The sequence below is a fragment of the Elephantulus edwardii genome, unplaced genomic scaffold (genome assembly GCF_000299155.1).
Source record: "Elephantulus edwardii isolate Elephantulus edwardi_28Jun2011 unplaced genomic scaffold, EleEdw1.0 scaffold00030, whole genome shotgun sequence".
NCBI classification, from domain to species: domain Eukaryota; kingdom Metazoa; phylum Chordata; class Mammalia; order Macroscelidea; family Macroscelididae; genus Elephantulus; species Elephantulus edwardii.
The window spans coordinates 5,717,041-5,730,758 of NW_006399780.1; the positions used below are offsets into that span (position 1 = coordinate 5,717,041).

Below are 13,718 nucleotides of genomic sequence, written 5' to 3' on the forward strand. Positions count from 1 at the left end.
AAACATGAGATATCTGGAACATAATTGTACCCTTCCGCTTAGAGGATCTAGAGGATCATGATGACAAAAGCCTTCTAGCAAAGCTCTGAAAGTGTTTTTAATTTTTTAAAAATTCATGCATCTGAGAGCTTCTACTGTCCTCCCCCTGCTCCCTCACCTGCCCCACACTCATAAGCACAGACAGGCTGGGTGGACGCCATCCATTTCCTTAATTGCCCTGATTTGCATTATTTATTCTCTCTTCTTCATTTCATGGGTTATTTGGTTACAGGATGGGAGTCATGTTTTATTGTCCACACTCCACTAATCTTTGCGAGCGGGGAGTCAGGAAGAGTGCACACATGCTTCTACAGTGACTGTCCTACGTGCTTAATGACCAAAAGGTCTATGCATGCGGTTAAAAAAAGTTGACCCTCCTTGCACATTTTTTATTCCTTTAATTAGTAGCCTTTAAAAGCCAGTAGACCCATCTCCTTTAGAACATTAAGAACACCTTAAACAAATCAGTATCTTCATCTTGTCAGGTTGATATGATGAGTCATCCAGTGGGTTCTCAGGTTAGTTGGAATGGTAAAGGTAAAATATGGAGCCACAAAGAAGCAAGAGATACAGCAGGCTGGCAAGTAGGCCTACATAAATACTTATTCAGTGAAAACTGGTGTAATTGTGTTTGGTATGAACATTCTTCTATGTGGTATACAGCACCGTACGTGGTGCCAAAGGCTGTGCCACTGGTGGGTCAAATGCCATGATTACCCATCATGGAGAGTGTTTGGTGGAGCTCCTGGATTGATTCAGGTTTGGAAGCAGGAGTGGCATCCACTTCCTAAACCACATGTCTCTGGAAACTCTATGAACATAGAGAAAAGACAATAGTTACAGAACAGGGTTCAGGTCTTTGTTCATATGGCCGCTAGTCATGCTCAACTCTGTGGACTTAACAACAACAAACAATAATGAAAACTATTCACCATTTCCCAAAACATATTTATTGTAATAATCTACTGTAATCATTCTAAGAGAGTGTACAAATAAGACAAAAATTCCTGTTCTGAAAAAATTTTAGTAATAAAATGGAGTATGTATTATGATAATCCCTTCTCATAACTCTCTCACTCCTTACTTTTGTCCAAAAAAGTAGAACTGTCAAATGTTACTACTCCAAGGGGAAATCCACTGTTCCATCAGTGAAGTTGGGAAATGCCTTATTTCTCATTATTAACCACCCCAGTCGTGTTCTGTATCATCATTGACTGGGTTCGAACAGAAGAGGATTTCCCTTTTCAATGAAACAGAAATGAAAGATAAAGTCTATGCTTAGATGACTTGGTAATCTGTAGTTTCAAATCATCCTCATCATAATTTAAAATACCAAATTATAAAGTCTTCCTCTATCTTTCCTTTACCTTTGTTCAAGCAGGTGGCTCTTGAAATTCATACGCAGAGAGACAAGCCTGTGGCAGGGCCAACAGTAGTTTTGTAGTTTTGACAATGTCTTTTTTATCTTTTGTTTCTCCAAAGCTTAGATTCCTCTGAGAAATGAGAGATAGTAAAAAGAAGAAAAAAGGGAATTAGCAAGCACAGAAAGAGTATTTTTAAAATAATGAAGCTCTCTTCCCAGATAAGAAGGGACTATATCTGGACTGAGGAGAGGGACAGGAGAGAGAGAGAGAGAGAGAGAGACTGTCTGGAAGCAAAAGGAACTTTGCACTTCTTTGTAGCTACAAAAACACTGAAACAAGATCCAGGGGGAGCTTGGGTCCTCTTGGATGATGAGACTATAAGCAATCACTACTTTATGGATTCTCACCCTTTTTCCATGGCAAGGAGGAAGCAGAGGATCATTGGCATTGAAAGATTATGTGAACTCAGATGATGGACATCAATGTGGTCATCTGTGTAGGTCAATAACTGAGATGGACCCCTTGCACTTTTCCTCATGTGTTACCATGACATCACTCATTCACTCCTTCATTGCGGATGAGTCAGAACCAGTTCATAGCTGACTCTCCATTATGTTTCAGAGGCTGTAAATTGTGTGGGAGATTGTCCAGCTTTCTCCCTCACACTGCCGGTGGATTCCAACTGCAGAGAGGGTCAGCATTTGGGTTAGTTGTGCAACTTCCACCAGAGCCCCCACCAATGCTACTAAGCATTGCCTAAATCTGGAAAGTATAGAACTCAGGATATATGTGTGCAGACATATGTAACCCACACAGTGACAATTTTTCTGGGAACCCAAAACCAGAAATTAACTTGTTAAAGGCAATGGAAGAAAGTTGATGCCTTTGAGCTGTGGTGCTGGAGACGAGAACTGAATGTACCATGGACTGCCAGGAAAACAAACAGATTCATCTTGGAGAGGATTAAACCAAGCTACTCCTTGGAGGCAAGGATTCTGGGGCTTCGTCTGACATACTTTGGACATGTTGCAAGGAGGGACGGGTCCTTGGAGAGGGACATCATGCTTGGGAGGGTGGAGGGACAGCGCAGGAGGGGAAGGCCCTCTGTGAGGTGGACTGATTAAGTGACTGGGGTAATCAGGATGGGAGTGTCAGAGACAGTGCAATTGGCACAGGACAGAGCAGAATTTAGGGCTGTTGGGAGGGTGGAAGGACAGTGCAGGAGGGGAAGACCCTCTATGAGATGGATTGATTTGGTGACTGAGATAATAGGGATAGGTGTGTCAGAGGCAGTGCGGATAGAGCAGGGGTTAGGGCTGTTGTGCATAGGGTCGCTATAAGTCGCAACGACTCAATGGCACATAACAACAACAACAACAATCCCCTCTGTCAACAGTCCTATATTCAACAAGTCTATGTCATTGCAAGGTGCCACTGAATTGAATACAACATATAGCAACACTATAAATAACAGACCTAAACCCTGTCTGATCCTGTGTCATCCTCATCATCTCTGACACACCTGAGTCCATTGCTGCAGTCCTTATGTTTAAACATCTTGTTGAGGGTCTTCTTCTCTTTCTCTGACTCTCCACACTTCCAGGCATGATACTACCTTCCAAAGAATAGCTTCTGCTAGCAATATTCTCAAAGTATGAGAGATGAAGCTTTCCCATCCTTGCCTCTAAGGAGCACTCTGGCTTCACTTTTCCCAAGACATATATATCTGTTAGTTCTTCTGGCAGTCCAAAGGATATTAAGTATTTTCCTCCAACACCACAACTCAAAGGCATCAATTCATCTATCATTTTTATTCACTGTCCAACTCTCTGATATGTAGTGAGTGAGTGAGTAAAAAGACCATGGCCTGAATCAGGCACACGATAGTCTTCAGACTGACATTACTGTTCTTCAGTATTTTGGAGAGATTCCCTAACAGCATACTTGTGTAATGCAATACATCTCCTGATCTCCTGACTGCTGGTACCAAACAAAGTTGTGCAAAAATGAATGAATGAAAATCCAACTGTTCTGTAAACTTTCATTAAAAATCACAATTAAAATAAAAATTTCATTATTAAAAAAAGATGTCGGAAGTGGAAGCGCCGGGCCCTGCTGTGGGGTGAGAACCACAGACGCCGGGACCGGGACCGCCGCCGCCACCATGAGTGATCAGCAGCTGGATTGTGCCTTGGATTTAATGAGGCGCCTGCCTCCACAGCAGATCGAGAAAAACCTCAGGGACCTGATTGACCTGGTCCCCAGCCTATGTGAAGATCTTCTCTCTTCTGTTGACCAGCCACTGAAAATTGCCAGAGACAAAGTGGTGGGAAAGGATTATCTTTTGTGCGACTACAACAGAGATGGGGACTCCTATAGGTCACCATGGAGTAATAAGTATGACCCTCCACTGGAAGATGGAGCCATGCCATCTGCTCGGCTCAGGAAGCTGGAAGCCAACAATGCCTTTGACCAGAATCGAGACCTGTATTTTGAAGGCGGCGTCTCATCTGTCTACCTCTGGGATCTGGATCATGGCTTTGCTGGAGTGATCCTCATAAAGAAGGCTGGGGATGGATCAAAGAAGATCAAAGGCTGCTGGGATTCCATCCACGTGGTGGAAGTACAGGAGAAATCCAGTGGACATACCGCCCATTACAAATTAACCTCCACAGTGATGCTGTGGCTACAAACCAACAAATCTGGCTCTGGCACCATGAACCTCGGCGGCAGCCTTACCAGACAGATGGAGAAAGATGAAACTGTGAGTGACTCCTCCCCACACATAGCCAACATCGGGCGCCTGGTAGAGGACATGGAAAACAAAATCAGAAGTACGCTGAATGAGATCTACTTCGGAAAAACAAAGGATATCGTCAATGGGCTAAGGTCTGTGCAGACGTTCGCAGACAAATCAAAACAAGAAGCTCTTAAGAACGACCTGGTGGAGGCTTTGAAGAGAAAGCAGCAATGTTAAACCTCCGCTTCACGCTAACCGGACATGCCATGCACTCAGATTCCTTTCTTAGAAAACTCGTTTTCTGCTCCCTTTCCCCGTCCCTCTCTCCCCAACAGGTCACATAACAGCTTGCATCATCGACAGCACAGCGCCATCTCCCCGAGAATAAAGCCCCATAAACACCCTCTCTGAGGCCTACTTCCACCACATTTTGCTACCGAAACTCAATATTTCTATAGAGACCGTGTGGGTTTTGTTGTTTTTTTTCCTGTTTAACCCGACCACCCCACCCCACCTTTCTCCCCTCTTCCCATTTATAGGCATAAAATACACTGTCTGCCTCCCCTCCTACCTTTTTGTTACATTGGTGTAAAAAAGGTAAAACAAAAAAAATTTTATGAAATAACTGTGATGTGTGAAAGATAGAGGAAAAACTGGAGGAAAAAAAAGATGTCAATTACTGATCCAAGCAAGATGAAAGCACTGACAATTTCAAACCTTTCTCTATCACAAAACTACCGACTGATCCAGTGGTGAGAATTTTAATCTGCATATTCCATATTCAACTCTTGACTAGGATCACTCTGGCTTTTGAGTATGCAATATTCTACTCACAGCAGAAGGGAGGAAACAGGAAATTGTGGGAAGGAATTGTGATAGTCCAGAATAATGAGATTCCAGTGGAGGATAGCAGGAGAATTGATGCCTTTGAGCTGTGGTGCTGGAGAAGAGTGTTGAGGGTACCATGGACTGCTAGGAAAACAAACAGATTCATCCTGGAAAGGGTTAAACCGGGGACCCCTTGGAGGCAAGGATTCTGAGGCTCCGTCTAACATACTTTGGACATGTTGTAAGGAAGGACTGGTCCTTGGAGAAGGACATCATGCTAGGGAGGATGGAGGGAGAGCGCAGGAGGGGAAGGCCCTCTTTAAGGTGGATTGATTCAGTGACTGGGGTAATCGAGATGGGAGTGTCAGAGACAGTGTGATTGGCACAGGACAGAGCAGAGTTTAGGGCTGTTGTACACAGGGTCGCTATGACTTGCAAGCGACTCGATGGCACATAACAACAACAACAACATATATATGAATCAGAATCTACATTTTAGCAAGATTCTTATGCAGTTCTTATAGCTTTCCGGGTAAGTCTCATGTGCACATAGCAGAGATGATTGGGCTAGCAGAGGAGAGGGCAGGGTTCATATCAATTGCTCATACATTTATTTCTTTAAGTCACAGTCGACCTCACTACACCTAACAACAACAGTAGAACACCAATAATGGCTCATGATTTCCACCTCCATGATGTCTTACTCTGAGCCCGGGGGCACAAGGATTAAGTATTCATCTGCTGATTGAAATGTTGGTGATTTAAACACCCAGTGGAAGAAAAGACCTAGAAAACTGTTCTTTTATAGACTGTAGCCTGGGACATTCCATGGTTTGCTCTACTCCGTCCTGCAGAGTCCTATTGAGTTCGAGTTGACCTAACAGTGATGTTGTTCGAAGATTTCTTCCCTGCACAGTTTCATCCTTCAAAACCTAACACAAAACCAACTCTCTTCATGAATTCACTCATGACAATCCTGCTGGAAATGTAGCCATGTGCTTCTGTCCCTTAGCACCTTAACTTTACGTCTTTTAGAAACTGGTATCATTCTTGGTGCCTCCCTGGGAACATCTAGGGAACTGTAAGTTTATGAGTCTATCTATAGAGTTTATGACTTAATTGGTCTGGGCTATAGCCCAGCCATTGTTGTTGTTGCTGGATTTGTAATGGGAAATAAAAGTTAAGAACTCTGGGCTTAAAATGCTGATCACTCAGCTAGATTTTGATCACCTCAAGTGCCGGGACCATAGTTTTCTGTTAGGTTGTCACTCCAATCAGAACTTGGAAAGGTGGTTCTTACATCTTTCCAGGTGAGTCTCATGTATACCCAAGAATCACATGGGGCTCTTGTTAAAATGTAGATTCTAACTTAGTATACTTAATGGTTGTTGTTAAGTACCATCAAGTCGCAGACGACTCATAGCAACCCTATGAATGAAAGACCTGAACACGCATAACTTTCATCATTTCTCTAAGTTCATAAGAGTTTCCAGAGGCAAGCTATTTCGGAAGTGGATGCCACTCCCACTTCCAAGCCTGTTTAGAAGTGGAAATTCTCAGCAGGAGGTCAAACAAGAATGAACCAGCTTGAAGCACTGAGGCTCCAATAAAGTAACTATTGATGGTTCTGTCAAGGCTGGGAGCTTAAAGACTAAGGTATGCCTGACTCAAGTCACAGTCTTTTCAGATACTTGCTATGCATCTGATTGTACAAAATTTAATCATTCTATCTCTGGCCTCATTTCTATCACCAAGCCCATAATTTCTGGCTACAGGACCTCTTTGTTTCTAACTTTTGCATTCGAGTCACCAATTATGTATCTTGATTTCATGTTTGATTAATTTCAGACTGAAGAAGTTGATAGAAATCTTCCATTACCTCATCTTTGACTCATTCACTTGTGTTTTATCAACCGTGCAAAGGTATTGGACTGTGTACATCGTAACAAATTGTGGCTAACATTGAGAAGAATAGGAATTCTACAACACTTCACTGTGCTAGTGCAAAACCTATACTTACTCCAAGAAATTCTTGTCCAAACAGAGCAAGAGAACACTGTGTGGTTTAAAATAAAGAAATTTATGCTCTGCCCAAGTCTCTTATAAAATGAATGTAACCACATAACTATTCTGTCATTTAAAGCAAGACTTAAGCATCATAACTTGGGAAATAGCCAATTAATATTAGGGTTCCAACCCCGCTCTGTTGGCTCTGAACACCATCTGAAAGTGTAAATCCAGTTTGACTTTGTAAGAAACTTTAGGAAATTCTGGTTTTTTTCTTGAGAAATACCAACATCTGTGTTCATCTAAGGGAAACCCCTATGGGGGAATTTTATGGTACTGTAAGTATTATACTTTAAGAGGGAACTTGAACTCTGAACTGACTCAGAGTTAACCTGCACTGGGGTTTGAAGGCTGTAAATCACATGGGAGGAAGATCGCACATCACTCTCTCTTGAGGCTGCTGGTGAATCCAAACTGCCTGAGAGGCAAAGCCTGAGCTTAGCAGTTCAAGTCCCTATGGCTTCTGAGCCCCATCTAAGCAAGAAGGAATATGCTATTAGAGAGGACAGTGTGCATTTGTCAGAACAGCTTTAATAGATTATCCTTTTAATGTCAGTAATAATTTGTCTAGTTCTTCTCCTTATTGTTTTCACCTGTGGTAAACGGGCTTTCTTGTCATCTCATAATTACTTTTTATAGGAATGAAAATGAAATCATATGTTAAAAATAAGCCTGATCCCAGACTATTGCTCTCCATAGAGTACAGTTAAAGAGATGCATTGCTACAGGCTGCTTGTGTTATGCAGGAAAGAAACCCACCAATTGTCAACATGTAAAGAGGAGACTCAAGGGCACGGTATGCACGTAATTTGGTAGTGCAAATGGATTAGACTCTAGAAGTATGGAGGAGCATTCTTTTTAAAAATAATTGTGCTGTAAGTGTAAGTTCACAAAACATATTGACTCTTCATTCTAACACATTTTGTTTTCAATAACCACAGTGTCTGATCATCCTCTTACTGTACATTTAGGAGTTTCTAATGAATGGTTTCTTTCTTTTCATTTTCTATGAGCAAGTTTACTAAGTCATAGGTGAGCATTTACGTAGTAAATGAGTTTCTCATTCAACAATGTACGAGCATGTTGATCTGTGACCGTGATGGTTGTCCCTGCAGTGTGCTAACACTTCCCATGTTCCTATCGTTCTTCCCAGTTTCCTGGACTTCTTATCTTTTATTTTTGGCAAATGCTGCCAGTTTGTGCAGTTGATTGTTCTAAGGAGCGCATTCCTCGTGGGTTGTTAGTATTGATTTTGTAAGCCAATTTGGTTGAACCTCTGATAGGGGTTTCAGTCCCAGGTGAAAAGAGCTTCTTAATGTGATTGTCTCCAGGGTTCCTCTATTTTGTAAATTCAGTAATTCTAGACTTTAAAAGAAATTATTTTGAGTTTTGTTTTAAATGTTTTTTCTCTGTAACTGCAATCTTGTTTTTTTTATGGCTTTTCAGAGTCGTTGGTGGAGACAGCTGGCTACTCCGGTTTTAGGTGAGGGGAGGTTGTAGGTAGATGGGCTTTTAGTCTTTGAGACTGCTTCCTTGAGTCATTGGTTTCTTTGGCTGCACATGGAAGACATCAATAGTTGACTCTTAGGTGGCTGCTCAGAAGCTTTCAAGAACCCAAATGAAACTTTAAATTCTAGGATATAGAGTATTATCTTTATGAACTATGTTATGCCAATTGATCTTGGATAACCCTCAAGGCTATAGTCTTCAGCATTGAACCCCAGTAACTCAGTCCCAGGAGGTGTTTGGATAAGTTTAGAAAGTTTCTGTAACTTTCTCTCATGTACTCTATTACATATATGAAACACATACATGTGTATATACATTTGCCCAAACTATACCTATATACATGCATGTGTGTACTTTCATATTCACTCCTATACCAAATGTCATGCATTTGTAACTACTCACAAGTTTTTGTTTGTTATTACTACTTTTTTCAGAATTGTATATTTTATAGCATTTACTTATATTCTTTTTTAAATTTTATGTTAGTAATTTTGATTAACATTTACAGAGATTTTGGATTTCCATTCATTCATTGTTACACTTTTTTCCCTCCCTGCTCCAGTTTTCTCTTTGAAAAGCAAAAGATAAACTTCTTATCAATGTCTTAATTTATCTGGTCACATTATCTGACTTTCCCTATATCTTGAGTTGCCTTTCCTTTTTACCAGATTTAACATGTACCTAAAATCTAGCAAATGATTCTTCCTGCTTCACACTACCATTTCTGGTAACCATTAAAGAACATTGCTTTTTGTATATAGACCTGTTCTTGACTTTTTAAAAAATATCATAAAATATTTATCTTCTTGTGATTTACTTATTTCACATATAATGTTCTCTAGATTAATCAATTTTATGGGTTATATTGTACACACAGCATTATTCTTCATCACCATGTATTTTATTCCGTTGTATGCATGTACAACATTTTGTTCATTCATCTGTTCATCAGCACTCAGATGGTGTCCATCTTTTTGTACTGTGTATAATGGTGTAATAAGCATGGATGTACATATGTCTGTTCATGTCACAGCTCTTATTTCTTTAGTGTATACTTAGGGGTGGGATTATTAAGTCATAAAGTATTTTTTTACTTAGGAGTAGGATTATTGAGTCATAAATTATTATTATTAGTTAAAGAGCAATGATGTCAGGCTAGAGACTAAGATACATCTGATCCAGGCCATGGACTTTGGTAGACAATGACCGAAGATGACAGAAGTAGAATTAGTGCTTTTGAGTTGTGGTTCTGGAGAATATTATTGAACATACATTGACCACCAAAAGAACAAACAGATCTGTCTTGGAGAGGGTAAAACCAAGTTGCTATCTGAAAGCAAGGATTTTGAAGCTTTGTCTCACATACTTTGGGCATGTGGCCAGGAGGGACCAGTCCTTGGAGAGGGATATCATAGTTAGAAGGGTAGAGGAACAGTTTGAGAGAGGAAGACCCCAGAGAAGATAGACTGACACAGTAATTGGGGCAATAGGGGTAGGTATGTCAGAGATATACCTGGCTCAGGACAGGGCAGGGTTCACAGCTATTGTACATAGGTTGCTGTGAGTTACAGGCAATTTGATGGCACATAACAACAACAGCAATAGCAAAGTATTTCTACTTCTGATATTTCAAACTAAGCACCACACTGTTTTCTATGGTGGTTGTAACTTTTCATATTCTCCCTAGCCGTGTATAAGGGTTGTACTCTCATTACTACTTCACAACATTTGCTACTTTCTGGGTTGTATTTTTTTTTGTGCCATTATTGTTAGGTGAGATGGTATCTCATTATTAAATTAATGAATATAATGTGATTGGTGGAGACTAACGTCCACCTGATACAGGCCATGGTTTTTGCAATCACTTATTATGCATCAATGACTAGGGAGGATAGAAGGAGAATTGATGCCTTTGAGCTGTGGTGCTGGAGAAGAGTATTGAATGTACCATGGACTGCCAAGAGAACAAACAGATCCATCCTGGAAAGGATTAAACCAAGCAACTCCTTGGAGGCAAGGATTCTGGGGCTTCGTCTGACATACTTTGGGCATGTTGCAAGGAGGGATAGGTCCTTGGAGAGGGACATCATGCCTGGGAGGGTGGAAGGACGGCGCAAGAGGGGAAGACCCTCTGTGAGATGGATTGATTCAGTGACTGGGGTAATCGGGATGGGTGTGTGAGAGGCAGTGCGATTGGCACAGAATAGAGAAGAGTTTAGGGCTGTTGTACATAGGGTCGCTATGAGTCGCAAGTGACTCGACGGCACATAACAACAACAACAACAATGTGGTTGGCAAAGCCAATCTTTATTTCTAAAGCAAGCAACCAAATCAGACATGCTTTTAGTGAGAGTAAATTTTGCTTTATTTTTCAATTTAAGCAAATGGTTAAGGAGACTTCACTTCTTGATAAACTAGCTGCTGGGAGGGAAGATGGACCCTTACTCAGACACTCAGAATCCTAGAAATGCTGAGGATTTCTAGACAATAAAACCAATTACTAGCTTGGAGACTAGAGTGAGTGCTGTGTTCTTGAGTGTGCTTCTCTCTCTTGAAGTAGGCTGTCCAAGCTCAGGTCTGTGTACTGACTCCTCACCATGAATCATTTGTGTGCATTCTCGCTTCATGGCTTTGGTGCAGTGATGGCCATGAGACTTCTACAATGTTTGATGGGCAAATAAGGTGCTTGTGACCCATCACAGGGATTGAACAGTTTGCTGCTAATGCAAATAAAGTATATGGAACCCTTGAGGGGGCTGATTGTTGTTATGTACTGTCAAGTGGAAACTGACTCATAACTACCTTCTTGTGGGCTTTCAGAGACAGTAAATTGCATGGGAAGAGATTGCCCATATTTCTGCCATAAAGAAACTGATGGGTTCACACTGTGTGTCTTTGAGTAGGCAGGACAACTCCTTACCATTTGGTCACCAGAACTCTCTGGCCACTAAAGCTCACTGGTTGTTGTTGTGGTTAGGTGCAATCGAGTTGAGTATGGCTCATAGCAACCCTATGAACAACATATCTGAATCCTGTGCCATCCTGTGCCTGCCTATTCTGTGCCATCCTCACCATCTCTGGTACACTTGAGCCCATTGCTGCAGTTCCTGTGCAAATCCACCCTGGTGGCAGTTTTCCTCTCTTTCACTGACCCTCTACCTTTCCTAGCATAATATCCTTTTCCAAGGAATAAGCTCTTCTAGGAACATGTCCAAACTATGAGAGATGAAGCCTTGCCATCCTTTCCTGCAAGGAGCACTCCAGATGCACCCTTTCCAAAAGAAAAGGTTCATTCTTTTGGCCATCCATGGGCTATTCAGAACTCGTCTCCAACACCATAATTCAAAGGCATAATCCTTATTCATTGTCCAGCTCTCAGATGCATAGCAAAGAATTGAAAAACCATGGCATGAATCAAACACACCTGAGTCTACAAACTGACATCATTGCTCTTCAGTATTTAGAAAGGTCCCTGACAGGTCCCTAAGCAGCATTTCTTCTTATCTTCTGACTGCTGGTAAAAAGGGTGTTGATTGTGGGTCTAATCAAGTTGTAATAATTTGACAGTTTCAATCCTTTATCTATCTATCTATCTATCTATCTATCTATCTATCTATCATGATTTTGTGCACTGGCCCAATGTCAAGGACCTTTGTCTTCTTGAAATTAAGATGCAATCCAGATAGGGCCATACAGATGAGATGTACAGAGTCCTACCATGGAATACAGTTCCATTCTGTAACACGTGGGGCCATGAACTGGCATCTACCCAATGGCAACTGTATTGTTATTGCTATGGTACTGTGAGAGTCACATAGAGGTAAAACAGTGAAGGTCACATGATTAGCATAGAGCACCATGCTATAACCACTTACCAAAGCTTAGCTTGTAAAGACAGATACACAGCGAAGACTGGGAAGGAGATAATTTTCTTTTTAACTTCATAATGTTTCCTCTCTTCCCTTTTGGTAGCATTTTCAATCTTTCCAAAAACCATTTTAGCCACTGAATCTTTCAAAAAACCGTTTTCTAAGTCATCTTCCACTATTTAACTGGCCCTGATTAAAGGCTGATCATCAGATAGCAGCATTTTACATTCTGATCCTAGTTAGGGCTCATGGGTAAGAGAGTGCCTGTAACTAGGAAATCAAACAATTTCTCTGTGTGTGTGTGTTTGTGTGTGAATGAATGTGCAAATGCCCACTTTTGTGTGTGCCTCCCCTTTTACTCATGATGAAGAGGTCCTTGTGGATAAGCAGAGTGGTTTATGACCCTTGTTCTATAAGGAATCATACCAGTTAGCTCCAGAAGGTAAACATTGGAGAAATGCATGAGATCTCTGTATCTTATCTTTGAAATTTCCTTCATCCTATCTCGGGTTTCTGTGGCACACATTTCCTCAATTTATGCTGTACTCATTCTGCCACAGTCACTTTCTGTTTTACAAAGGGGCAAGTGTTTTCTCTGCACTGGGAAGCTTTCGGCGTCCGGTCTTCAGAGAGGGCAGTGTGTCAGAATGAAGCATGTGCAGGGTGGAAGTGAATGTGACTCATTGTAGTTACCCTCTGGGACCAGCCCATCTGTGCGGCTGCCTTCCTTGGGTACTTTTTCTAAGTCCTTTGCACGCAACTCTAATTCACTTTTTCTTGCCTTTGCCGGAATACAGTGTGGGGAAAAAACCCACAACCCTATAATGCTGGGTTTTGTTTAGTTTTCCCATTCTTTGAGAATTCATTGCTTTTCAGGTCTAAGATCTGATTTGCCAGGTGTGTGGGCTCTGTTGGTTTGGAAACAGCATAGTCTTTAAAGGATCTTTTCTAGAATTTGCTTGCCTTTTTTTTAGCTTTATATAATTTGCATGTCATACAATTAATCCATTTAAAGTGCTCTGTAATGATTTAATGCTAACTGCTAGTCATTCAGGTTTGCTATGATCTACACAGCAAATGCCTTTAGTTAATAAAACGCAAATAGAGGCAATGAATGGATGGAAATCCAAAACCTCTGTAAAAAAAAATTTTAAAAACCCCACAAATAGACATTCTTCTAGTATTCTCTACTTTCAGCCAACATACATCTGACATCAGCAGTAATATCCCTGGTGCTATGGGTTCTTTTAAACCCAGACTAAACTTTTGGTAGTTCTCTGTCTATGTATTACTACTGCAGCC

General features: G+C 41.1%; 1 pseudogene; it reads left to right on the plus strand.

Annotated features, from left to right (window-relative positions):
* The first annotated feature begins 3,567 nt into the window (after positions 1-3,567).
* LOC102863727 lies at positions 3,568-4,380 on the plus strand (annotated as a pseudogene).
* Positions 4,381-13,718: the final 9,338 nt, after the last annotated feature.